The 27,427-nt window shown below is 39.7% G+C and overlaps 1 protein-coding gene and 1 pseudogene across 2 annotated transcripts in view; both read right to left on the bottom strand.

Annotated features, from left to right (window-relative positions):
- The window catches only part of HS6ST3 (heparan sulfate 6-O-sulfotransferase 3), a gene marked incomplete at both ends in the record, with an annotated part of 589,865 nt that overhangs the window by 225,497 nt on the left and 336,941 nt on the right, over nt 1–27,427 (bottom strand). The gene's annotated exons all lie outside the window — the stretch shown is intronic.
- Nucleotides 236–27,427, bottom strand: LOC311172508 (small ribosomal subunit protein mS31-like; annotated as a pseudogene). Its single transcript has 4 exons — nt 27,305–27,427; nt 3,890–4,438; nt 1,154–1,322; nt 236–378 (listed from the first exon to the last, which is right to left on the bottom strand). The product of its transcript is annotated as a small ribosomal subunit protein mS31-like (transcript).

The following is a 27,427-nucleotide window of genomic DNA, read 5'->3' as shown; positions in this document are numbered from 1 at the left end:
GACACGTGGGTTGGAGTAACGAGGTCCAGAGTCATGAAAGGGGATGATTCTGGAAACTACCAGGAACCACTATGGAAATTCAGGGCAAGACAGCTGGAGAAAAAACCAAGCCCCAAACCTATTTCTATTGTTTACCATCGATCTTCTCTTCAGGGAAACTTTCAGGCCTATCGGGCAGAGGGAATGAAGAACACAGAAATGCAAGAATTGCATGACAGTAGTAAGATGTCATGACCTAGGCAGTTTGGCTCTGAGCCAAAACAACCTCTTGAACTCTCAAATCTGACAGACGTCTCTCTAGTGAGACTGAGTGAGAAGAGTCTTCAGAATGTTCCAGCTCTAGAGAATGTCTGGCTTTTAGCATCCACACGTGCTTGCCTTCAATAAATAGGGGCCCCCATTATGACATAAGTATACATCTAAAAGGATCCAGGAGTTCTGCATAAAGCCTGGGAGACAAAAGGATTCAAGAGATATGATAATACCCTGGGGAACACACATTATAAGAGGTGCTATCCCAGGAAGGAGAGGCAAATTCGCAGAGTTCTCTGTTGCCTCAAAGAAATTATTGACATTCTGAAGCTCTGAAGAAAAGAGTTTGTGAAAAAGATACAGGAGTTCAGAGAATATTTAAGACAATGTAAGGAAATAAAAAGAAAGTCAGCAGAACTCCACTAAGAAGTGGGAGGGAAAGATACATAAAGAATTAGAATTAATCCACATAAAAAGTCAGGACCTCGGTGAAACCTTACAAAATGAAATGGAAATTTGCAAAGATATTTAAATGATTATGACAATGAGCATAGAAAAAATGACCAAAAATCCAAATAACTGTTACTGGTATTCTGTAAGAAGAGAGTAAAGTGGGAGGGAGGGATTTTTTAAAATGTTCAATGCTGTAATAGAAAAAGCTTTCCCAAAATAAAGACTTGAATCTTTAGATCTCGTGCCAAGAAAAAAAATTGCACAAAAAGATCAAGGCCAAAACGTATTGTGAAAGAGTCACTGAACTTCAAGGGTAAGGAAAGATATTATGTAGATATCCAACAAGGGTGGGGGAGGGGAGGGGAGACTTTTAAAAGGGAAAAGTACAGTTTGATCTTAGATTTATCCAAAGCAACACACACAGATATGAAATAGAATTGCAGCCTACAGAACTTGAAGGAAAGAAAAGGTTCTATATTCACTTTGCAACCATCCAATTGGAGTAACAGAAACATATTCTCCGGTTTATAAGAACAAAGGGAAGGCGACTTCCACAAAGCTTTCCTCAAAAATCCCTGAGCAGCACTGTCACTGCTTCTGTAGTGGAAGGTCTGTCCCTGTCATGAAAAAAAAAGAAAAAAGAAAAAGAAACGTGAGATTAAAGATCAGAAAAGAGAGAAAGGGAAAATGGACCTTTATTACATACAGGTGATGTAATTGATCACACAGAAAACCAATCGAATCAACAAACACTCGAATTAATAAAAAGGTTCTATGAAGTTGACATATACAAGAACAATTTATAAGGACAGCAGCATTTTCCCATAACAATGAGCTACTAGGAAATATAACTTAGTAATAAGGTCTCATTCACACTAACAATGAATAAATGAAGTATCTAGTAATGTTTAAAGAATTTGTGAATCTATCATATTGAAGATTTTGAAGCCATTCAAAGATTTATAGAAAACAAAAGAGATGGACAATTTATTCTCTTGAGTAGGAACACTTAAGAAGTCAATCCTTCACAAAACAATCTTAAAGTCAATGCAACCAAAATAAAAATGCCAGTTGAAATTTTGGAAGATTTTGATAATGTCAATCTAAAACTTATTCTAAAATTTTAATAAAAGTTTCAAGAATAGCTGGTTCAACATTGCAAAAGAAAAAGATATGCACTGAGATATCTTGAAAATATGCCAAAGTCATAGTAATAAATATAATACTGATTTGATTAATTTGGCAGCTTACATCAATTGAGTTTTCATCTTCATAATAAGTAATGTTGGGGAACTGGCTCACTGCATGGAGCAAAATAAAACTGTATTCCTATCTAACAGTGTATACAAAAATGGGTTTCAAAGCAAAATGTGGCATTGAAAACAATAAAACTAATAGTAACAGAGAATTGTTATAAGAAATGCAAAAGAACTTCTTAAATGTCAGAAACCTCAAAGCACTGACATAAAGCAACAATAATGGCTTTCATTAACTTAAAAAAAAAAAGAATTTCTATTCAACTTAAGACATCATGTGCAAAGTTCACATCAACGATGACAAAATGACAGACAGGGAGATGTCTGCCATCTAACACCAACCAGGGAATCATATGCCTACAGTGCTCACAACTCAAAAACCAAACCAACAAAAGCAAGAAACTCAGCCAAAAACCAGACTTGCCATATGTAGGGGTAAATCAACGGAGAGAAAAACTCAAAGGAGAGTAAACTCAAGGGAGAGTAAACTCAGTAGTATTTAGAAAAATGCAAATTCAAATAACATTGAGTCATTACTTTAAACCCATCAAAGTAAACAATACTGGAGAGCTGCTGCCTGATGTTGACTGTTGGAGGGGTGTGGGAATCTGAGGTTCCACACCACTGATGAAGTATGTAGAGCTATAGTCAATATGCAGGGTCACGTGGCCATTTGGAAAAGTCCATCATAAGTACACATCTGACCCTGCAACTCTAAGATACAAATGCCTAGAAATTCTCACAGAGTGGCCTGAGACAGATAAAAGCATATCCGTCACAGCAAGGGTAGTGGTGGCTGAAAATTGCACACAATCTCAGTTTCCATGCCTCTGACCTTGGAAATCTACAATGTGGAGACACACACAAAGAAGAAGGTGGTTGCGTGGCAGTGGGCTGCTCAGTTCCAATGTGTCTATTATCCCCGTGTAATTATTAATAGGATTCTTTTAGTCCCCAAACTGTCCAGTTTGGACAACAATTACACATAATATGAAGACATAAATGCAACAGACTAGAGGGTATACACAGAAACATGGAAAACTCTTTAAAAGACCAAGTTGGGTTGAGAGGCAAGGCGTTCATCAAGGCCCTTCACACAATGCCACTTGTGTAAAATACAACAGACCCATATGAATCAAACACATTAGAATGGCTATGCATTCTAATGAGAGTAAGGAGAATGCAATTGGAGAAGAAAAGAAAATAAATAATAATGACGACAATAATAAAATAATGCTGATCATCTTTTAAAAGAGGGATTATGTCACATGAACTCAGGAAGAGAACGAAGTCAGCCTCTATAACTGAGATACAGAATAATGGGTGAAGTGGGTATGGCTATTACTTAGCAGAGCCTATCAATTAAGAATGAATCAAAGTCAAAAACGAAAAATGAGAAACCAGTAGTACAAGGGTGTGAGTTGAACATTCTATTAATTTAAATACTCCCTTACAATTATGAAACCACAGGAGATTAATATTACCCAGCCAAGTGTATATGATATAAACCTTGACAATATAAAGCCTAAAAATGTAACTAATAAAAATAGAGGTTGTTGGAATATGAAATGGTAAAAGTATTCTAATTTCCTCATACCGGGGAGTCAACATATAAAGGCTGAATATCAAATACATAGGCATAACAAACATTGCAATGTCAACTTCAAAAGTTCTTAATTCACTCTTATTTCCTCACTGATTTTTTCCAGGTCCCAATATTCCTTGAAAAGATCTTAGCTGAATCTCAATCCCTTTTTATTCACTCAACTTCTTTTGTTACTATTACATAAAACTCAACGGAATGGTTATATGAAAATAGTTTATATGGAATAATACATTTTTCCTAGTAAATTTATTTTATTTATTTATAATATCCATCTCTAACAGCTCAAAATAAAAATTTCCATGGTCTTCAATTAAACTCTCACTTTTTTCAGAATGTCCCTTTTTTCATTAAAATAATTTCTAAAACACTCTTGTTCTATCTTCTGGTTAACACACAGATATGGGTTTTTCGAAGGCCACAGACAACCAGCTTCATGGAGTGGCCAACTGGTCCTTGTTTTGGAAAATACTCCCAGGTGTTTACTCATAAAATACGTTTCTGAAATTCTAAACCATTACTATCAAAACCTGTTCATTATTTATTGGGACTTGCACGGTTTCCCCTCTTTGGTGCACTGGATTATGTCTTCAAAATCACTCTGAAGGGCTGTTCATTTACTATAGTTAACAGCTTAGTGAATTCCACATCCCAAAGTGAAGGGGCTGTCTCTGTTTCAAGTGCCACTTCAGTATTTACCTTAATTTCAAAAATATTCTCTCATCCCCTTGAACATATCTTCTCCAAAACTTTTCCTAAGATCTATGGTCTCTTGGCCAAGATAATCATGATCGGGTCTCTCATCAAACTGAATCTGATGCACTGGTCTTGCACTAACTCTAGTTGTGACGTGCCTGGCAACTTCCACATTTTGCTATTAGGTTACTGAAAATAATTTCAGCTCTTTTCCATCTATCTGTGCCCTTGAACCTTCCTCATGCTGCCACAGCTGCCTGGGCAACTCCAACTTGGTCACCAACTCCCTTTGCAAAAGGGAGAGAAGGCAGCAGCAGAGGCAACAACCACCAGCTCCAGACTCCGAGACTCAGGCTTCTTTGGGGCAGCTTCTGACATCTGCCAGGTGTAGTTTCCGAACTTTTAAGTGTTCTCTGCTGCTGGCTTTGTTGTTTGCACACTTACTGGACTTAATTCAACTTTCACGCCCTTCATCAAACTTAACTAGTCTGTTTTCTTTTTCTTCTTTCGACTATCTTAGCTCTGTGTCTCCTCGGAAATCTCCTGGGTTCAAACAGACTGCTCATCCTTCCTGCTAGAGGTCATGCTGCCGGTGCCAAAATAGCATTGGAAATTATTTTTTTTGTCCTGACCCTTCTGTGCTGATCTAGGTAGCACAGTCCCAGGAGGTGCTGATGCCTCTGGACCGCCAGAGCACAAAGGGAGGTGGGAAACAGGGTGAAGATGTAGGATCACAGAGCCCTTGGAAACATGATGGAGAAACACACTCAACCAGAAGCATGTGGACTAATACATTTCTATGTCGTTTTTATTTTTATCCATCCCTCTGCTTAGAGGAGATCTGCACCAAATCTTAGTAATGACTCTATCTGAATACTTAGAATCATTTGTCTTTTGTTAAATTTTGAAGATGCTTGCCACACTCTTACAGGATCGATAAAGTTATAACTAATCAAATGAGAAGGGAAGAATGAAGAAGGTGATGTTCTTATTAGCTGTTAGTTTATAAAAGTAAACAAAGATACAGGGAAAAAGTCAAATTCTGTATGTGTGGATTTCCCTGTAACATGTTAATTGTCAAATAACTGAAGGGAACGTGTTTTTTTGAGTGGGATCCTAGTGGCAAAACTCTTCTTCCAAAAGGCAGATCTCCCTTCTTTGGATTCCAGAAAGGCAAGTCCAACAAGGGTGTAACCCGCCTCCACTCTGCATGACTGGAAGACACAATCACAAGAGCGTGTCATCACCCACCAAACACCTTCTGTTCCTCTCCCGACACACATCATTTCATTCCACATGAAGAGGTAAGGTGAACCAAAACAGTGGCCGTGACTGATACACCAAATTGCCACGGAGAATTCTCCATCAGAGGCTGCGGTGCAGCAGTCCTTGATATCCGTAGTTATTGAGTTAAATGAAGTCTGACATATTCCCACATGGAAATAGTAAAGGGAAACATTATTTCAGTCTATTAAATTTAATTCATTGTGTATGGTTTTCTTCCTTATCAGCAGTTCAGATTAATTTTTTCTCATCGTCAACAGGCTGACAGTCTCCCACACCTTCAAATCCAAGCACACAATATTTGCTAGGACTAGCCATACCCATGGGTGTGGAAAACAACATGTTCATTCCATTAAGTCTTAGCAAGGCTCTAACAATTACACAAAATAATTTATCCCTGGACGATCAGGTACAGCTGTATCTAACTCCTCCTGTCAATTTCCATTTCAGCAGCAGAAATTGCAATGTTCTCGGGAGAGGAGTGATTGGTTTTCAGCTCCACGCTGCTACAGGTGGAAGTCATCTGAAAACCATAATGGCAGCATATGGGTAACTTGTGCCGTAGCATAATGCTATTTGTGCCTATCTTACAAGTGTTTATCCAGGACGCCAACAATGTAATCAGTCTCACAGGGGGCAGAAATAACAGGGATCTCTCTCTATTCATGGATGGCACTGAGCACAGATACAATGATCAGCAGCAAAATGGAAGGGCAGCCTTCAATAGGAAAATAAGTGATAACTGCAAAGAAAAACTTTTTATCCTATTTAAGAGATGAACCCATGGCAGAAACACAACTTGGTGACACAGATTTCATGGGAAGATTCTCCCCTCGTATATAAAGCATGTGGTGGAAAGACAGCTGCCATTCTAAAATCAGGAAAAAGTGCTGGAATCAGAAATACTGTTTTTGAGAATTACTGTTCATTGCAATATCTCTGTAATGAAAATCCTCTTCATTCTTTCATCTGCAAAATGAGGAAACAGATACTTCTCATGCTCAGCTCTTAAGGGTATTTTGAGGACAAATGGAAGAACAATGTAAAAGTGATTAGAGCTTTGGGATGAAAAGTTCTCTGTTAATCCAACCTATTACTATTATTATCACTGCCAACTATACAGTGGTTTCAAATCCTAAATCTAAAAGCTTTTTCAGACATCTATTATTTAAATCTTATATTAAAAAAACCCTGCATTATTTAGCTCCTTCTTAGAGGTAGGTAAACTGAGACCTAAAAAGAATAAGAAACTTCTTCAAGGTCACACAATGGCATTTCAGGTAAAGAAACAGAAATATCGATTCCGTGTGCAGGATCCCACAGACAGTGGCAAAGTAAAACTCTGAACCATTAATGTCAGAAAGAACCTGAACCAGAAGCTTTCAAATTTAAAAAAAAAACTCCAATTAAAAGCACTAGTCCAGCAAAAATCTTAGTGAAGCCCTTTGCAGAAAGAGCGTGCATAAACCGTTTTTCTGCTACTTCCTCACTTGTATTTCTTGATGTGACTTATACTCTTTTGTGGAAGATAAACAAGAGAGACGTGCTCTTAGGTATTTATTTTCTCTATGTGCTTAGGAAAGGATGTTTACAAGAGTTCCCCCAACTTCTCTATTAAATAACTAGTCACCTAATGACCATGTGATGTCTTGTTTTGCAATACGTATTTAGAATTGGTCAAAGCAGGTAATTATCCCTTTATATTTAAATGCATTTCTTTAATTCATTTAAATCCAAGGGTTTTAGGGGGCTTTGTATGGTTTTCTTTGGTTGACAGAGAGGGCTGTGGGGGGTGGGGGTCTGGCTAACAGGTCTGTTGAAGCTGGACAGATGCATGGCACAAAGGAGACTATCCCCTAGAACATTCTAATGCACAACCTGAGCTACACTTTGAGAATTCATAGATCTGTCTTCCCAATGCAAAAATCTACCTAAAAGTGCTGGTTCCTGGAAGGAGTAGGCGAAGAGCACTCCCACAAAGGGTTCACCTCTGTGACCCTTGTGCTGTTCTTATTAGTGCCCTTTCATTTTATGGAAGCCTGCCTGTTCCTATTTTCTCAAATGTTTTTGATGGATGCAAACTACAGCCTGCCAAGCTTTTGGGAATTCTCCCATGTGATTACACGGGATGTAAAGTAGCAATTACAAAGGAATAAATTTGTTCCACATTAAAGATATTTTCAGCTGCTTTGGGAGATCACTTAGAAAATTTTGGAAATGTTTCCATCATGTTGGATAAGCATTATTTACACCCTTGCCGGAAGGATGTCACCACAATTTAGTACTTGGCTATATAATATAGTACTTTGGTCTGAATTGTCTCATTTGGGATAATATTTCCCAGAAGCACTGGGCAGAGAAGCTGGACTTTTGGTCAAGTGTTATTTTGAATTTTATTTGTACATTTAACAGTTTTGCCTTGAAACTCCAGTAGTAACTACTGCTGCATAAGGCATCATACAACAGAATGTTACACATTTCATACATTTTTGTAAGTTATTCCATCACTATGGAGCTTCTTCGAAGTAGTGATCTGACGTTATAACCTGCTCATAAGAAAAAAAGTGAAAGCAAAAAAAAATCCTCATTTTCTAAGAGAAGGTTATATTTAATTATATCATTTACTTTGGGACCTGGTAAATGCAACAAAGAACAAGGCGGCCACTGACTATCACGAGGTAAAGGTGTGTCCATCCATCACTCTGTGGATTAGCCACTTGGCCCCCTCTCTGAAGCTCTGTCAACTTCCTTCCTTTTTGTGCCTCCCTATTTCTGGCTGTCTCCCTGTCATTCGATGTCTCCTTTTCCTGTCTGCATCCTCAGCCTGGCTGAACGCCATGGTGAAGCAATTGCTAACACCTGTTCAGAACTGGCGTCAAATGTCTGCAGTTTCCCAGACTCCCTACAACTCACCTGCCACCACAGTCGCCGGCCCCTAGAGGGGCAAAGCAGTGGAATCTTGCAGTGTTAGGAATGGTTTTGCCTGGATTCAAATCCCCTTCTGTCCTTATCAGACCCTGCAGCAATACTGTGCCATGCCCTGGTCTAGCTTCTTCTAAAGTAGGAATAACAGGAATAACTCCTTTATAAGATTTTCAGAATCACTAAATGTGTTCATAAAGATTTTAGCACCTGACATGGCACACAAGAAGTGCTCAACAGACGTAACAATTATTAATAGCCCAAAACCCCCTGGCAAAGAATGTGACATAAACCTGTGCCCACATAGACAAGGCAGGATAGGCTGGTGCTTTCCTTCTTAGGTTGCGTCTTAATCCCTTGTGCCACCAGGGAGGCCCTAGGCTGGTGCTTTCCTAACTGGAAGCTGTGCAAATCCATTCAGTAACTAACACTGAGTGCCTGCTAGGTACAAGAACTGTGAAACCAGATGATCTCAGAAATGGGCATTTCATGTATCACTGAAATAAGTCTCTACTCTCGTCAGGAACAGGAAGCTAACTGAACAGTGCTGTCAACACAGAGAAGTTACGGGGAGAGTAGTTAGGGGGTTGCAAGAACACTATTATTTATTATTACAGATTTTGTTGAGGAAGAAAAGTTAGATCCTGTCACATGAGACCTTAATAAATAGTCATGATTTATGGTCTATATATTTGGTTATAGGTCTAAGGAGAAGAACAAAGTAGAACATATTTTGCCATATAAGGAGCAACATGAATTAAACCTTGTGTTCCTTGAAATTTTGCTTCTTTCTGTCAATATTCACCTCCTCCTACAACTCCCAGCCGGCCGGCGAGAATCCCACATGGCAAAGCAGACCTCTCCTGACTCGCCCACTGCTCCCCTCAGCAGTGTATTTCGGTCAGTCTGCCTGTTCTGTTGCCCTCTCTGTCTCTGGTGAATCCTCTCAGCCTCCTGTGCATCTGGCCTGTACACCGGTTCTTGTATAAAATAAATAAATCTTAAAAAAAAAAAAACACTGACATTCATCAGGATCTCATAGCCTACTAGAAGTTTAATAGCTAAATTAGCAAAGCAATAAATCACATGTGATGTGTTCTTCTATTAGGAAGAGGCCGTTTGCAAGGTGGGTGGAAAGCACAAGGCCCTCTGGCAGAGCTGAGCTCACACAGTGGCTCACGGAGCATTCGCTGTGGACCAAACTTTGCTCTAAGGACTTTGCATATATTAATCCCCTCAACCATCCAATGATGTGAATTACTAGTATCATCCCCTTTGATAAGAAAGAGAATAGCACCGCCCAGTTACATAATGTGTCCAGGGACTGCAGCTCATCAGTGGCAGGAGCTGGAATTTGAATCCAGGAAGTCTGGTTTCAGAATCCCTGCTCATCACCCCTCTGCCTCTGGGCAGAGGATGTCATGAAGGTTTATGTGAGCAACTATACATATATACAGTGCTAGGCACTCCATTCACTTTACTACACGTTCTGTTATTTAGAAGACAGTTTTATGTGCTATATGTGTTCAAAGAATAAACACCCTTCTGTTAAGCAAACAGACCATTAGGTTCTAAACAGCAGCACAGGCTCAGTGTACTGATGATCTCATCAGCCATGGCATGGAAACCTGACAGATGTGGCTTGTGCTCTGGCGCACTCTCTCGCTCCATCCCTCCCACCTTCCTCACCCTCTCATCCTTTCACCCCCCCAAAAGACATATGATTGTCCAAAGATGTGTGGGTACCATCTTTTATTCTGTATCTGTTCATCTCCTCCCACAACTCCTTCCACCCAAATTTCACTCTACCAAAGAAATTTGAGCATTGTGAAGAATGGCGTGTATTGGCATGCACTTCTCAGCTGAGGAAGCCTACTCTGGTCAAAGCATTTCAGTAATATGGCCACAACTTCCTTCTTTGCAAACCAGCTGCAGTTATGTCTTGTGGCCCTATTATTGGGCAGTTGTATTTTAACAGATTTCATGTTCACAGAAACTCTTCTCTAGAAAACATATGCCGCAGAGTGCTAATCCATTAAATATGAGGCTTTTCACACCATTTTCAGAATGGCAGGCTGACTTGACATGTGATGGGATCATCCTGAGCAGGGCAATCTCCAGGGATTCCTGATTCAGCCAGGTCCTAAGATGGGTCCAAAGCAGTTTATCTCGAGGTCGACATCGTCTTGCAAGAGGTTTACTATAGTAGACTCCCTTCAGTCAACTCTCAACAGAGCAGACAGGTTGACATAGGAGTCATTAGGATCACATGCAGATATCCAAGAAAACTGACAACTTACAGCCATGCAAAAACTTACACGTGAATGTTCATAGCAGCATTATTTGTAATAGCCAAAAGGTAGAAACAACCTGAATGCCCACTGACTAAAGAGTGGTTAAACTACTGTGGCATGTCATGCTATGGAATACTATTAAGCAATGAAAAGGAATGACATATTGAGACAAGCTATAACATGGATGGACCTTAAAATTCTACAGTGTGGATGTTAAGTGAAAGAAGCAAGTTGCAAAGGGCCACGGATTTTCTGTGTGTGTGTGTAAGGTCCACAATAGGCCAATCTATTGAGATAAAAGTAAATTAGTAGTTGTCAAAGGTAGGAAGATGGGAAGTAGGGACTGATTGCTAAGTGGTTCAGGATTTTATTTCAGGGTGATTAAGTGGTCTCACATTAGATAATGGTGATATTGTACAACAACTCTGTGAACATACTTTAAAAACAATGAATTTTTTACTCTAAAAGTGTGAGTTTTATGATATGTGAATTATATCACAATAAAACTATGATAAAAACAGAAATCAAATCATTCTCCTTCTCTTCTAAAACAATTCACTGGCCACATAGACCGTTCAGCATAAAAGTCAATGTCCTTGAGTGACCTCCAAGGCCCTACACCATCTCCAACTCTCTCCCCTTTAATGACTCACCTCCAGCCACACTGGCTCTTGGCCTGTCTTGAACAAGTCAGGTACATTCAGGCCAGAGGACCCAGGTTACTTGGGCTACTGATCCCCACCTTCCACATGCCATTTCCCTTCCCTCTTTCAAGTCTTTGCTCACATGTCAGTTTTCAAGTACCTGACTTAAAACTGCTCTTTACCCTTTCCTCTTCCTGATTCTACCTTATTTCCCCCCATTGCTTTATTGTTTCTAAATTCACTCAGTAATTTACTCCATTAGGTTACTCATTGTTGGTCTCTCCCACTACAGTGCAAGTTCTTTCATAGTAGAGATTTGTGGTTCTTCTTTTTACATCTGCATTCCCAGGACAGTATCCAAGACATAGTAAATGCTCAATAAGCACTTGTTGAAAAAATTAATGAACAATCTTTTCAATTTAATTCTCTCCACTACAAAAGGTCCTGTGTGATTAAAAAAAAAAATCATGAGAATCCAGGGGCCTCCCTGGTGGTACAAGGGGTTAAGTCTAAGCATTATGAAGCTATAAGTTGGATCCCCGGCCAGGGAGCTGACCTACAACCTCAGACCTCTCCTGTCTCGCCCGCTGCTCCCCTCAGCAGTGTATTTCAGTCAGTCTGCCTGTTCTGTTCCCCACTCTGTCGCTGGTGAATCCTCTTACCCTCCCATGCCTCTGGCCTGTACCCCAGTTCTTGTATGCATGAATAAATAAATCTTTAAAAAAATCCCTGCCATTTGTGACAACATGGATGTACGTTGAGAGTATTATTCTAAGTGAAATAAGTCAGATGGAGAAAGGCAATCACTGTATGATTACACTCATATGTGGAAGATAAAAACAAATGAGAAAACAAGACAAAACAAGCTTTTAGCCTGTAAGAACAAATTGGTGGTTACTGGAAGGGAGAGGGAAAAGGGGTGGTAAATCCAGTAAGAAATCGACTGTATGCTTAAGGATGGAAACTAGATATTTGCTAGTGGTGTTCATAATGTAGCAATATGGATGTCCAAGCATAATGCTGTATACCTGAAACCCTATATATGTCATAAACCAATGTTACCCCAATAAAAATCTTAAATAAAATCCAAATATTTAGCAGGAAAAGCCATGAAATAATATACTCTTTCTGTTGAAGATCTGGTCAGCCATATTTAAATTTATATACCACCAGTGAAGCAGCAGCCTTCTCCTTGGGGTAATCTTGATTTTGAGTTCATCAGCTTGATGGTGCTATGTCTGGCCTTCTTCCCCACTGTTGAGTACTGCTGATGTCTTCACAAAGTGTTCTCAAATGATCGGAGGTACCAGCCCTGGTTTCAGTTGTCTGTGGCTGTATAATAAGTCACTGAAAGCTTGGTGGCTTAAAAAACAATATTCTCATGATTCTGCAGTCCGAGCTGGGCTCTCTGTGTTGTGTGTGCATTTTCTGCTCATGTTGTGTCTTCTGATGGTGTCAGAATGTCTGAGATGACTTTTCATTTATGGGGCTGTCATCTTACTGGGATGGTCAGAGAAGCTGGAGGGGAGGTAGGGGCAGACATTTCTCATTCTGCATGCCTTCTCTGTAAGGTTAACTAGGCACCTCAGGCTCAAACAATCAGATCTCTTACAAGGTGGTTGGCCTTCAATAGGGGAAAAGATTCAGAACATTGTTTCTGCCTATTTAAGGAGAGGAAATACAAGCTCCACCTCTTAATTAATATTTTAATTGAGGTGCTATCAGTTCAAACATTGATTTAGAGGTATAGGATCATACCCTCCAGAGGACCTTAGTCTTCCATCATAGTGCACTGTACCCCCTCCTTCCTTTCCTCTCCACCCTCTCCCTCTGGCACCCTCAATTCTATAGTCAGATTTCTAGATTTTGTTATTGATTTGGTTTTATTCCTTTATTCTGTTTCTCAATTTTCCATGTCTGAGTGAAACCATCCAGTAGTTGTCTTTCTTCTCTTGACTTATTTCACTTAGCATCATGCCCTCCAGTTCCATCCATGTGGTTGAAAATGGCAAGTGTTAATCTTTGTAGGAGTACTATTCCAACATGTGTGTGTGTGTGTGTGTGTGTGTGTGTATGTGTGTACACCACAGCTTCCTGATCCACTAGTCTATCTTCAGGAATCTCCTAACAGGTAAAACAGATGAGCACACAAGGGGGAAAGCATTGATGAAACAAGCTCCCAGAGCACCACAGAAATTTCTAGAAACTTCAAATGCTCTGCCCCCTACAGTCTTGACTTCATTTCCAGGAATCAAATCTCTCTAGAGTCAATGATAAAATAAAAACTAGCATTAAGTGTGGCTACTGGAGACAGGGGTGAAACACCTGGAAATGGGTTAAAAGGAATTTTAGGTGAATGGGTTGAGGCACAGCCTTGTGCTTGGAGCTCTGTGCAGTAGGGTCAGTGTTGGCCCAGGTAACCAGAAGGCTCAGCTAAGGACACCCCAGAGCAGGATTCTCACACTTCCTTGTGTCCAGATCTCACACTGACGCAGTGAGGGAAGTCACTGTCCACGAGGGTAGCATGTTATATGAAAATAAGTCTAAACCTTAATGAGTTTTTTTTAAATAGCCTGCATTGTTCTGTATGTATATTTGTCACAATTCAAAAGGATATATTCAAGAATACTAAGATTCAGATCTCAGCTACACATTTATATAATGAACAATGTGTGGGTGGCCCTATGAAATCATATCTATTCTATATCCCCTGCCCCAGGCTGGAATATTAGAATCTTCATTAAATAGCTCTTTAAGAGGAAATATGCTCTTTTCATTAAGCTCTTAATAATCTTAGCTTGAACAGGACTAAAGCATTCACTAAAAGAAGTCATAGACAAATCAGAAACAAACTCTCTACTTATTTTGTGGCTATTTTCCTCATCGACTCTTTCCACCGAGGTCAAAAAACCATAAGCTCCCCATGTTACAGACACTGCTCTAAGGAGGCAGCAGTAAATTAGAGGCCTTTTCTCATAATCAGGTTTACCATAAAACACTGGTAATAAGGGAGCTGCCAACTAGCTAAAAAATAAAAATAAAAACCCAAGTGGGGACCTCCCTGGTGGCAGAAGGGGTTAAATTGCAGTACTATGAAGCTATCCACAGCCACTGCAGCACGAGTTCGAACCCCAGCCAGGGAGCTACCCACATGGCACAGCAGACCTCTCCTGTCTCACCCCGCTGCTCCCCTCAGCAGCGTGTTTCAGTCAGTCTGCCTGTTCTGCTCTCCACTCTGTCTCTGGTGAATCTTCTCACCCCCTCCCCCAGCACTTCTGGCCTGTACCCCAGTTCTTGTATGTGTAAATACATAAATCTTTAAAAAAAAAAAAAAGACAACAAAGTGGAGGGACATGTCACACAAATGGCCAGAGCCCTTGAAAGAAAGATCCTTCCGCCATTACGTCTTCTATGCTGGCACAGGAAGAGAGGGAATTTCTCATTCTACTACCAAGTTGGCACCAATAAAACCTTGAATCCATTTAATAAGAATAGGGTATTATAATTGGGAAGTGGAAAAAACAGAAAAGTCACCATTGCAGGGCAACGGTGGGAAAAGGCATAGTGTAATACTGTTCAGGAGAAGTGACAGTGATGTCCTCACTGAGCAAGGGAGGAAAACCAGCAGGGCAGTGGGGAAGGGCAAGAAACAGGAACGAAGATGCGAGAAAGGAAAGAGAGCAACTGGACAAGATGTTGGGTGCAAACTCACTTTGTCCTTGGGGCAAAAATATTGTGAATTAGTCTTCATGTTACTCTATACCTTAAGTACATACCTGAGTCTCAAGCAGAGGTCTCCGAACAACACGGGTTATCTGAAGTGTAGATTATTATTATTGGGACCAGTAGCTGTACAACAATCAGCTGTGTTTTTTTTTAAAGATTTATTTTTATTTATTTATGCATATAAGAACTGGGGTGTAGGCCAGAGGTACAGGGGATGAGTGGATTCACCAGAGACAAAGTGGGAGCAGAACAGGCAGATTGACTGAAGTACACTGCTGAGGGAAGCAGCGGGGAGACAGGAGAGGTCTACTGTGCCATGTGGGGCAGCTCCCTGGCAGGGGATGGAACTCATGCTACAATGGCTGGCAATGGCTTGATAGCGCTGTTTTTAACCCCTATGCCACCAGGGGGGCCCGCAAATGGCTTTCACTTTAAATCCTATAAATCATTCTAAAGCCTAAATGATTAACACAATTAGGTATAATATAGCACAATGCTCTAATGTGTTTTTCAAGTTTTTCTGTTGAGAGAGGTGTCAGAGAATTACGTTGACATCCTTGAGGGAAACCGAAAAAGGTTAGTAGAAAGGAACCCAGAATTATGGAGGCAGCCCCGCTCAGCACAGTGAATGATCGAAGAAATGAGTCTTCTGTGTTTTCAGAGCAAGAAGAGGAAAGCAGCCCAACCACTAAATACAGGTTTCTGAGGTCAGTAAGAGAACAGTAGTAAAGGCTGCTTCTTATAATCATTCACAATATAAAAGATTATTTTATCAAGAAAGCACTCATGGTCAGCTCCTTACTCACCAAGTGCATGAAAAGGGATTAAGTGAATTAAACATCAAGAGCGATGACCTTGGGCAGCCGACAGAAGGGCAACTTTTCTGAGCATGGCTCTGAGAAATTAAAGTTGTCCTCGCTCGAAAGTCAACACTGGCAGAGCGCCCCTGGCCAATGTGGAGATGTGAATTAGCAGCATCTGTCAGAGCGGGGGAGCATGATTTTCTCAACAGCCACCCACCTTGGCAGCCGCCAGCAATAGCATTAGCAAACTGAAGAGGATTCAATCTCTCCTCTCTTATAATGGAAATTGAACTGACCTTTTGGCCCCCAATTTGGACTGGATAAGCCCTCAGGTTTCATGGAAACTTTAAGAGAGGGAGGATCTCCAAAATGGAAGCTACTGTACTTCCTGTCAACATGTAAGGAGCCTCAAATCAATTTTAATTTGTGTTCAGAAGTCACAGAAGAGTTCAAGGTCAGCTCTACACCCACATATACGTAAAATCACATGTTGTTTGGGTCAACAATGATGGTGACAGGGAAAATGGTGGTCCCTACATACAACCTAGGTGTATGGTAGGCTACTCTCTCTAGGTTTGTGTAAGCATATTCTGGGACACTTGCACAAAGACAAAAATCACCTAATGATACATTTCTCAGAACATATCTCTTGTATGAAGTAACACGTTACTGTATCAGAGTCTCAGTGTAAGGGCAGGATGGGACACAGTGCAGGTTCTTCTGATCCCATGCAGACCAGGTAAAGGAGGAGTCAGAGTCCTCAGTGGTTTTTTGCAGGTCTTTTATTGGGGTTCACCAGGCATATGGCAGGCAGCGGTGCTGGCTGGGGGGCCTGCCAGCCTCCCAGCCCCAGCAAGTCTTCACTCTATGTGGGCTCTCTGGCATTCGTTCTGCTGCTTCTCAGCTTCTCTTTCAGCTTCTCTTTTGGCTTCTGCTGCTGCTACTGGCATCCCCGTGACGCTGCCCTTAAAAAGCACAGTCTTAGCTCAGCTGAATCCCATCTACCTATGCCCACACCCTATTCCAGGTGCCCGCCATCAGGCATGCATCTAGGACAAGGATCCATCATCTATTATCCTGATGGCGGAAGGGCAGAAAAGCCTGATATTTTCTTTACCCTACACTCAGTAAGGCCAATTTAAAAAAAATCCCTTTTAGAAATGGTAAAAGTATTTTAGGACTGATCACCTAATTGTGGCTGCTAGGACTAAATTCTATAAGAAAAAAAAAAAGACCTAGAATTCCCAGAAAGGCAAAATTCTCATCTGTTTAAGAGGGAATTGAAGGATATACACCCTGATGTTAGAACATCTTAGATAGGAAGATACACACAAGACAGAGAGCAGTTTCATGCAATAGCCCTAAACCCAGCTATTAGACAACTAGAATATGCTCCTTAAATAGAAAAAGTAAAACGGCATGCCAATCTCTCTAAAATTGGTTGAAAGAATTAGGATTCTGTCCAGTTATTGTAGAGAGAGTGTCACTTCCTGAGAATGTGTTGATTTTCCAGAAAAAGCTGCAAAAATGAACCAAACGCCTGAAGAATGCAGACATCAACAAAATGGTAGCTTCTGTGAAACAGGCGTTGAGATGTGATAGCAGTCCCAGGCACAACAGCAACCTGACCTGCCTACAGCTGCCACAGGTATGAGAGGGAAAGAGAAATCAGGAGGTTTTACCCCTAAAATATGAACACACCCTTGAGAAAGATAAATGTAGAGGTGCCCAGAGTCATTGAGGCAAGTTCCTTACAAGATGAACCAGGCAATGGGAGCCTTAATAACAAAATCTGGATTGAGGTGAGACCTGTCCCCCTAACTCTTTTGTCAGCTTTTATTTTTCTGATATAATTCTCATATCAGCCTTTAATTTTTCTGTTCCATATAGACCTAAAAAATATGACTTTCATAGTCTCTGTATCATACCTGGGAGAAATTAAACACTTGTGATGATGACGCTTATTGAGCTTTTAATGAAGCTACTAAAGAAGATTAACATGAAAGAGGGAACAAGACAATAGCCTTCATTTCCAAAGCCATACCTTCATAATATCAGGTAGCCAGGCTGACACAAATAGATGTTTGCTAAATATGACATCGTCACCAAGGATGAGCTATCAAACCCCCGTGGACCCCGGGCTAACAACGCAAACACAAAAGGTTGGTAAAGATTGTCCAATTGCAAGAGAGAGGTGAGACTTTGGGCGCTAGGAAAGAAAATATAGAAGAGATTTCAATTCAGTTCAATTTCATTAACTTTTGTGTGCTGACCACAAGTAACCATGCCCCAAGTTCTTCCAAAGGAGGCACAGGCAGGAAATCAAACACAGCCAGGCTATAACTTGGGTGAATGGAGATTGTTCTAGCCATTTACCAGCAAAAGCTAAAAGAAGCAAAACTCTAAGGAAATGTAGCATATGTTTGCTTATATTGATTACCTGGGTAACAAAGATAGGTGGAAAGCACCTTGAAAGGATTTATTCATAAGCATTAGTTATGATTCACATTGTACAAAGATCTAATCCTCTGGGTGGGAGGCAATGAGCAAGTGATAACAGAGTTGTCCAGGAGATCCTTGAGATACACTTATCTGCAAGTGGAATTTAGGGGCATGGAAATGAGAGCATCATGAGCATAGGCATCAAGACCACGGCCTGACTGAGGGTCACTCATAGGACTGAATCCGGAGGAGGCCATGTATATATGGGTTGGCTGGTAGAGAAAGTTGCTAACAGCTAAGGTAAAACATCACCAGAACTGGCCCAGTGGGACACATATGCCTATTAGTATACATGCTGGGATGTAGGTGGAGGATGCTATCATCCATTCACTAAAGATGTGACATGCAGGGGGAGACAACTGGGAACCCCCACTTCCACAGGATTCTTTCAAAGCCTCATAACCATAAATCTGTACTGTTCTGGGTGTTGTAAGCATATTAATGCTGCAATTATACAGTTACTAATGACTCTGTAATAGGACAATTCCTTCCCTCCCTTTGTAAATAACTCTCTCTGTGTTTCCTACTCTTTTATTAAAGCTAGTATGAAATGTGTTCCCAGTCCCTGGAGCTGTCACACAATACTGAAACAATAACCATGGGAAGAATTAGCAGATGGTATGCATATGGTTTGGGGAAAAACTTTCAACCATGGTCACTTTGAGTTTCTTTTTTCTGTGTTTTTCTTTTTTTCAGCTTCACAAAATGTGTTTAGTTAGCAAAAAATAATGGAATAAATCCCTCAAATAAATTAAATCTCCCTTGAACTTAATTAGCTAAAGTATAATATTCGCATTAACATTGTTCTTCGGAATGGATCCAAGAAGGTAAATTATGTTAAGAACTAACTTTTATGCTTTGGCCCCTCAGCCTGATTTTCTAGAACGTCTTTGTGATAGGTGTGGGGAATGGCACACAGGAGTCACAAGTCATGTGCCATGTACACTGAAGCAGCAGGGTTCACCTCGGGAGGCTCACCCAGGCTGTCATGATGTGATTCAATATTGATTGCTTGCACAAAAATAGCACAATATGCTCCACGGTTTGAAGTGCCATAGCTTAACTGTGTTAATACCATAATAGAAACAGTGCGTGGGGTTATCAACAAGTTTGCCTACTACCCTGCAAATGTTGTAAAAAGACCTATATTTAATGGATTACCACCCTGTAGATTTCTGGAGAGTTCTATATAGAGACCAGATAATACAGGCAAGCCAGTAAAAGTGTCTCTCAGGTGACATCACGATCATGCCATGCACTTGTTTGGTACTTGAGAAGACAGAGTCTGTAACGATGTCATTTAAATATCCTAGCAGTTTCAGCTTGATGAGACACATATTAATATTTTAAATGCCTTTTTCCTCTGGTCAATGCAAAATTGTCTGCTTATAAATTTTTCAGAATTTTAATATTGTTTTCATTTTAATCATTTGAATACCCCCGAGATTCTACCCTGCACATTTTATTCACACTGATAACCCTTAAAAATACACTGACAGTATTTGTTGATGGCTGACCACCTCACACCTTGTGACAATCCATACTACAGCTCATTCTCTCATGTTTAGGTAAGCATGCACGTGTTCTAATTTCTTGTCAAGAATTCCATTACGAAAACAAATATCAGATGTGTTTATTCTGTTGTACCCCATATACATGTAGTAGTTCTAGAATGAAGGTTCTGGGTCTGAACTAATTATGAATGTTTCCCTACTGAATTAAACTCAGCTGCTGCTAAATCCAAATATGTTCTAAAAAAATCTAACCCCATGAACTGGTACTATTAATTATAATTATTGTCTATGCAACTGAAAGGCCTAATCTTCAGAGATGTAATCTATCTGCCCATAAATGAAGCTAGTTTATGCATCACTGGGCTTCTTTACTACATGAAGGAAGGCTCAGAGTTGATCATGAGTGAAGGGTTGTGTGGAACTGAAGCTAATTTGTTCAACATAAGAGAATGGAGTAAAATTTCTCTTTGTACATAGGAAAGAAATGGTGGCAGTGAGAAGAGAGAAAAAAAGAATGACTTGATTACATGGAGGAAGACATTTTAAGAATATTATTACCTAGTATTCGATGACATAAAGATATTCTTTCCTGCAAACATCAACACGAATATGTATGGTTATGTTTGTTTAAAACAATTTAACACCATGCCTGGTATTTGGGAAACACTTAAAAGAACATCATCTGTTATTATGATTTTAATTAAATGTACTTTTTATATTTGCTATTACTATTTGATATTAGTTACTATTTAAAATGTTACCGAGAGATAGAGATACACAGTATTACAACAAACATAAACAATGCTATTAAAATGATGAGGTTTTCTTAGAAACATGGACAAATACTGGATGAAAAATGAATTTCACCACAAAGTGAGATGCGCTAGGTAGTATAAATAAGAACAAAATGAAATTCTAAGTTTCTTAGTTGGCTCTCAAAATAGAGACATATTATTTTGTTTTTGTTTTACTAATTTGAGGGGAAATAAGTTTGATATATACAGAGAAAAAATCTTATGAGTTTATTGTGTATCTTGATGAATTAAGAGCCATTGAGTAATATAAAGAGCTATTTCTAACTGTAGTTTGTTCTGTAAGTATTCATTTTGCTACAAAAAGCTTGGATAAAAGCTGAAGATATAACATTAAATCATAACTTCAAAGGCAGTTCTTTGGGGACGAAAGCTAATAGAGGCTAGAAATGCTATTTCCTCTTGCTACAATCATATAAAGATACATCTTAGAGAACCCAGAGAAATGGTTTCATTAACATGCCTATTGTGCTCTCATTTATAATTTCTCAGGGTTGTGTCTGACTATCACGTATATCTCAGGGTTGTGTCTGACTATCACGTACATGGCTAATCCGCCTCCTCCATAAAAAGGGATACATACCCCAGTGACCACACATGCTGCTTCTCCAAAACTTTGTATCTATTTTCTCCAATATGTAAAAATAAAAACTAAATGCTTTTCAAGGATTCCAAAATTTTATGGCAAGTGATATAAAGCACACCAGATACCAAGAGTAAGAATGGTGTTGAACATTCAATGTGGCCAAGGATGCTACTTTAATTACCTGTGTATTCCACTTTACAGAGACAAACTACCCCACAGATGGAAGTGATTACTCATAATATAAAAGATTGTTTCATCATCCAAAGATCTCACAATCAGGTTCTCATTTACCACCTGCATTTTCCTGATCTTTTTAAGTAGCCAACTACTCAACAGTGATGAAACCGGACAACAAAGAAAATACAGGTTTTGAAAACAAGGCGATACTGCCAATGGACATTCCCTACAAAGTTATGGTGTACGGTGTAAGCCAACAAGGAAAGACAAATCGATTTACAGCCTAGTTTTCAAGAACGCATCCTTATATCTGAATACCAACACACAATCTAAATAACACTGCCTAGCGTATGTCATCAATAATTTAAAGATTTTATCTTAGAAGCATCCTAAGAGATATCAGTTTTCAAGTTTGGGAGTATATTCTCAGCATATTAAACTTCAGCCATGGAACAGATAAGTAATGTTTCTCGTAAATATAACTGGAGTAAAGAAAAAAAAATATAAGGGACAAAATTGTCCTTTCTTACCTGTGATGTCAGAGAAGACGCCAAGTATACAGGGTCCATCCACAGCCAAAACAAAGCAGCAAAAGGGAGGAAAAAATACAAAAGATCATTTTGGATAAAGCTAAAATGTGGGCAACAATAAAAATGACACATTTGCAAGAATAATCATTCCCCTCCACTGTAGAAAGCATATGATTGTGTGGATTTGTTCAGTTAAATCGATTTTTTCACTGCCAAGTAAACTTGAGTTAAGTTGTTTATAATGCAGTTGATCTCAGGTGGTACACAACTGTTTCTATTCACAGTGAGACACGTACAGAACTAGTTTCACATTTTAAATATAATTTGACAAAATGGAAAACCCTACCAGAAAACACTGAACAAGTTAGGTGACATCAATGTGCACATTCAGCAACAGCAGCTCTGCAATCATGATCAACATCATGTTGAAAGTTCTTATGAACTAAATGTAAACCATCTGAATGTGACCCAGGACCTAGTTATTTGCTTCATTTTTGGAAAGTATTTATTGTACTTCCAAAACATGCTAGGAAGTCAGTGCTAAGAGCCATCAAATCTAGACACCAAGCATGACCCTGGCCCTTTCACATCTAATATTCTACACCAGCATGACATTCATTCATTTTTCTTTTTTTTCAGGGATATCTTATTTAGCAGTGCAAAATAAACACAAGGTAGTTTCTAAAACTACTAAGCAGTCACCTATCAAGCCTCTAAGGCAAAGGGCACCACTTAAAACCCCAAACATCAACTCAACATACACATAGAAAACCTCAAATTTCCCTGTGAAAATTTACCTTTCTACATAACATAACTATATTTGAGGATGTTTTCCCCACTTTCTTGACCATTTTATAGTATAGAGAGTGTGGGAATGAGAAAATCCACACAAGAGAAGCCAGATCTCCCTTTAAGAATAAACAAGATGTAACTCCAATGGGTTTGAGAGACTTCACCACAGTTGATCAGAATTGAAAAGGCCCAACCTGATCCACCTTGTGGTTCCTTCCCAAAGGATGTCTTTCTTGAAGCTCCCATTCGCCTGCCCATTTGCCCAACTTTTGCCAGAGTTTACATTCCCTAACCTGGAATTCTGCAGAATTGTTTCAATTGGACCCAGCATCATTTTTGCTACTGAACCCCAGTGTTCCCAGTTTATGACCTTTATAATTGAGGATGCCATACTTCAGGAGAAGGTTGCTCTAATTCCAGCCTCCCCAGCCACTGATGTTAACCACTGTACCTTTATTGATTTAAGAACTCCTACTTGTCTACAAATTAACCAGGAAGCATATACATTTCTGAAAAGAATGTGAGGTATCAGCCTATACGAGGTAGGTCCAAACAACTCCAAACGTGTTCATAACATGAAAGATCACTCATTCACTTATATATCTCCCTCAATTCATTCATTAACATGGCAACAATTTAACTATCAGCACTATGTTCCAGGCAAAGTGGTAGGCTCTAGTAGTTACAAATATATGAAATTTAAAAAATAATCCTTCTCTCAAGGATGTGTATCTATTGAGTAAGACAAATAGACCACAAAGGGACACAGTAATAAAAAGTGAGAAGCGACATAACAGTGAGCCAAATTTCTCAAAGTGAATATGTTTATTGATTCTGAGAACATGCTTTATCCTTCCTTCACTACGAAGCTAAATATCTCTTTCAAAATAAAAGTACAATTCTGTCCCATTCCTTATTGAAAATGCTTTTGTCATTTCACACACTTTGTAAGGAGGCCTACTCAGGTTTGGTCCACTATTCCCACTTCATGCCAAACCACTGCCCCTTTGTTCTCTGGAGTCCAACCATACCATCCTCCTTGCTGCTCAAGTGTGCCAGGCTTCTTCCACCACAGGGCCTTTGTACCTACTGTCCCCTCTTCATGGAATTCTCTTCTCCTAAGCTTCACCCATTTACTCAGGGAGTTCTCACTCACCCTTCAGATCTCTAGGCCGCTTTCTTGACTGCAATACCCTCTATATCAGGCCATTTCTGATATTCAGAAAATCTTTCCTTCAGAACCTAGATCTCCGTTTTCTTTCTACTGTCAATAACATAATTTCATTAAGACTGTAAAATCCATAATCTGGAACTTAATAAGTGTTTGTTTATTAATGTTATCATCACTGCCTAGTATTTGGAACATTCATTGCAAGTGCTCAATAAACAACACTTATTATCAAATGTATTGTTATTAGTATGAGATGCTGAATAAACATTAGGGGGAAATGAACCTTTTTATTGGGGAACAACAACAAAACCAGAAAAAAAAACAGTATTTAAGGAATTGGCATCACTGTATATATTTTTTTCTATTTAACATTTTTTCCCTAGGGTCTCCCCTGAGACCCATGTACTATGTTCCAGGCACAGTGGTAGGCTCTAGTAGTTACAAATATATGAAATTTAAAAAATAATCCTTCTCTCAAGGATATGGATCTATTGAGTAAGACAAATAGACCACAAAGAGACATAGTAATTTTGACTAAAGTAACATTAACTACCAAAAAAGGAACATATCAATGGAGATAAGTCTTTCTGTTTCATTTTATCTTTTCCTATACATTTCTATTTTACCTACTTCCTTATATCAAATGTTTGATTGAATTTGAAGTGGGAAAGACAATTGCTATATGGAATTGAAGGAAAGTCATTTTGGAAGCTGGTCAGGATCTAGAGAGATTAAGCTGCCTCAGTCCAGGAAATGACCTTAATCAAGTCATTTGATTGTTATGGGCTTCTAACAGCACTGCCGAGGAGACCAAATAAAAAGTTAGTCCCCAAAGGATAGACGATGCTATATCCAAGCTGAGCTTTATGGAAAATAAAAAAGTAGGACTGTGAATCCAAAGATATTGAAAAATATTGTCATGTGAGCACAAAATACATTCTGTTTGGCTTCAAGCAGTTAGATTTGAAAGCTAATGATCTCAGTATCATCACCAGCCTCCCAATCACAGTCCACTGGGAGAGATGGCAAGGTTAAAGGATTGACAGACCGAAATAATGAGCCTGCATCCGCCCCAGGAGTAAAGACCCTGAAGATCGGTGTTACAGGTAACTAGTAAATATCATGCCAGTGTAGAAATAGGTAATTCTCTGGGTTATTATTAATAGGAATGTTTATAAAGTGTCCACAATGCTTGAGAGCCACTGTGAACAGGACTTGCAGAGAGATAGGGAGAAAGAAGAAAGGGCATGGATTTTCCCATATGGTCTTTCATTCTGGGAGTTGATGAAGCACAAGGGTGGAGATCCAGATGTTAGGACATGAACATGTTGTGAAGAGGACAGAGGCTAGCAGGACACAGAGAGAGCAAAGGAGGAGAGAAAAATCAAAGGTGAGTGGAAGTGAGAGTATGGCCAGAGAAAGAGAATTTTGAAAAATACTGTTTCCCAAGATGGCAGCATGGTGATTCTCAGTTGCCTACCCAGACGCGATTTGGTCCCACTACATCTCAAGCCCATGTGACAGACTGAACAAGGGTCACCACCCCAGTTCTTCTACTCACAGAGGAGGCAAATTGTCCCAAGTACCAGCCCAAAGTGCAAAGGAGACTGGGTCTGGCTGACCTCTGACAGCAGAAAGCATCTGACAAGGATGCGCAAGAAGTCATGTTCTAAGGTTGTGCGACCTAAGTCTGTGTAACTCAGGACCACCACCAGCCTGCTGGAAGCTTGCACAGAGCTGCTCTGGTCAAGGAGAAATCCTTCAAGTCTTGTCCTCCTCTTAAGTCATCCCATAAACATTTACTGCCAGCCTGCCATGGGCCTACTGTAGAGGAAAGTGGACTCTAAATTTTTGCTCTCTTCTTAGGCAGGAGGAAGAGCAAAGTGCACAGAGCTGGTTGTGATTGCCTTTTACGATCAGCAAACACAATTTTCAGTTCACATTTTAAATGTTAAGCTTTTCTCAACAGGCTTGTCAAGAATTGCAGATCACGTGCTCTTAGATATCAGAAAATTCATCTGACATTGACCTCATGGGTATCTATTATATTTCAAGCATAGGACAGATGTGTCCATGATGGACTTGGTAGTTGATTCAGATACTGGATTTTATTATGCAGAGGAACTAAAGAAATTCCCTTTTCTTATTCAACCCCTAAATTCCATGTTACAAAATAGAAAATAAGAGTTTTCCTGATGGAGAAGATGTATGTGGTTTAATCATACTGTGTTATGGTTTGGAATGTATCTAAACAAAATGTCTGAGTCACTTGGTTTCTCCTTGGCCATTTTCTAGTGCATGTAAATGTCATGGGCACTGGAGGCTCTGGGGTATATTACAGACACGCTCAGATGAACTTACAATCTGGGCCAGTCCACAGAGACTGATAATTGCTGGTGAGTCACTTCTCAGTGTTGCATAAACTTCCCTAGAGACCATCTTGAAAGGGAGGCTTACACCAGGCTGGCAGAAGGTGGGCAGGAGTGGGGGCAGGGAGTAGTGAGGTGGAGAGGGCAAACTCCTGTCACCTAAAGACCCACAATATGCAAAAAGACATTCTACAAACATGGCATTGTTTTCAGGACAAAGCAGCCAAAATCATGAACATCACCAGGACCTACATGCTCTCCCCCAGTTCATGTATCAGCTCCAGACTTTCAAAGTTTATTCACTGTTACCACACAAACTCTACACCTTTCTACACACGCACACACACACACACACAGTTAATGTGTGAAGTGCAGAACTTGCTGGCCCTTGTGGTAGAAACTAGTGCATTCTTACCACTGGGTAGAGCCAATGGACTATTTCTATTTCTAGCCAGTGAGATGGAAGCAGAATAATTGGGCTAAATAAAACAGTGAAAAGCTCACACACACTCCCAGTCTTCCTCTTCTCCAACCTGGTGCTTGCAGAGTGGCTTTCCACCAAGATGGAACTACCACTAGGTTGAAGCAACTGGATAATTAAATACATAGTACAGTTGCCTGGGAGAGTAGTTACCTAGAAACGGTGGTGGACTCTTTTATAGCAATGTCACTTAGTTTTAACCTGATCAATTTAGTACACCTGTCTATATTACTAATCACCTATTTCTCTTATTTCCAACTTATAGATATTTCTCAAATCCACTAATTCTCACCAATTGTCAGATCTGAAATTAGGTTATCATTCCCTCTACCTAGATTAGAAGAATAGATCTCCTTGATTCTGGTCTTGATCATTCTCATACATTCTCCTGTACAGTCAGACATCTCTCTAAAGTGCAAACCAAAGACTTGACTTACTTCATCTAAAACCATCCAGTGGTTTCCCATTGCTTCAAGGTAAAACATAAACTCCTTCCCATGGTCTTTATGGCAATTGATAATCAGCACTCGGTTTGCCATTCCTTTCTCATCTCTTGACAT

The sequence above is a fragment of the Talpa europaea genome (assembly GCF_964194135.1).
Source record: "Talpa europaea genome assembly, chromosome: 6".
Taxonomy (NCBI): domain Eukaryota; kingdom Metazoa; phylum Chordata; class Mammalia; order Eulipotyphla; family Talpidae; genus Talpa; species Talpa europaea.
Note: the sequence above shows the minus strand (reverse complement) of the source record. Positions and strands in the feature narration are given on the sequence as shown.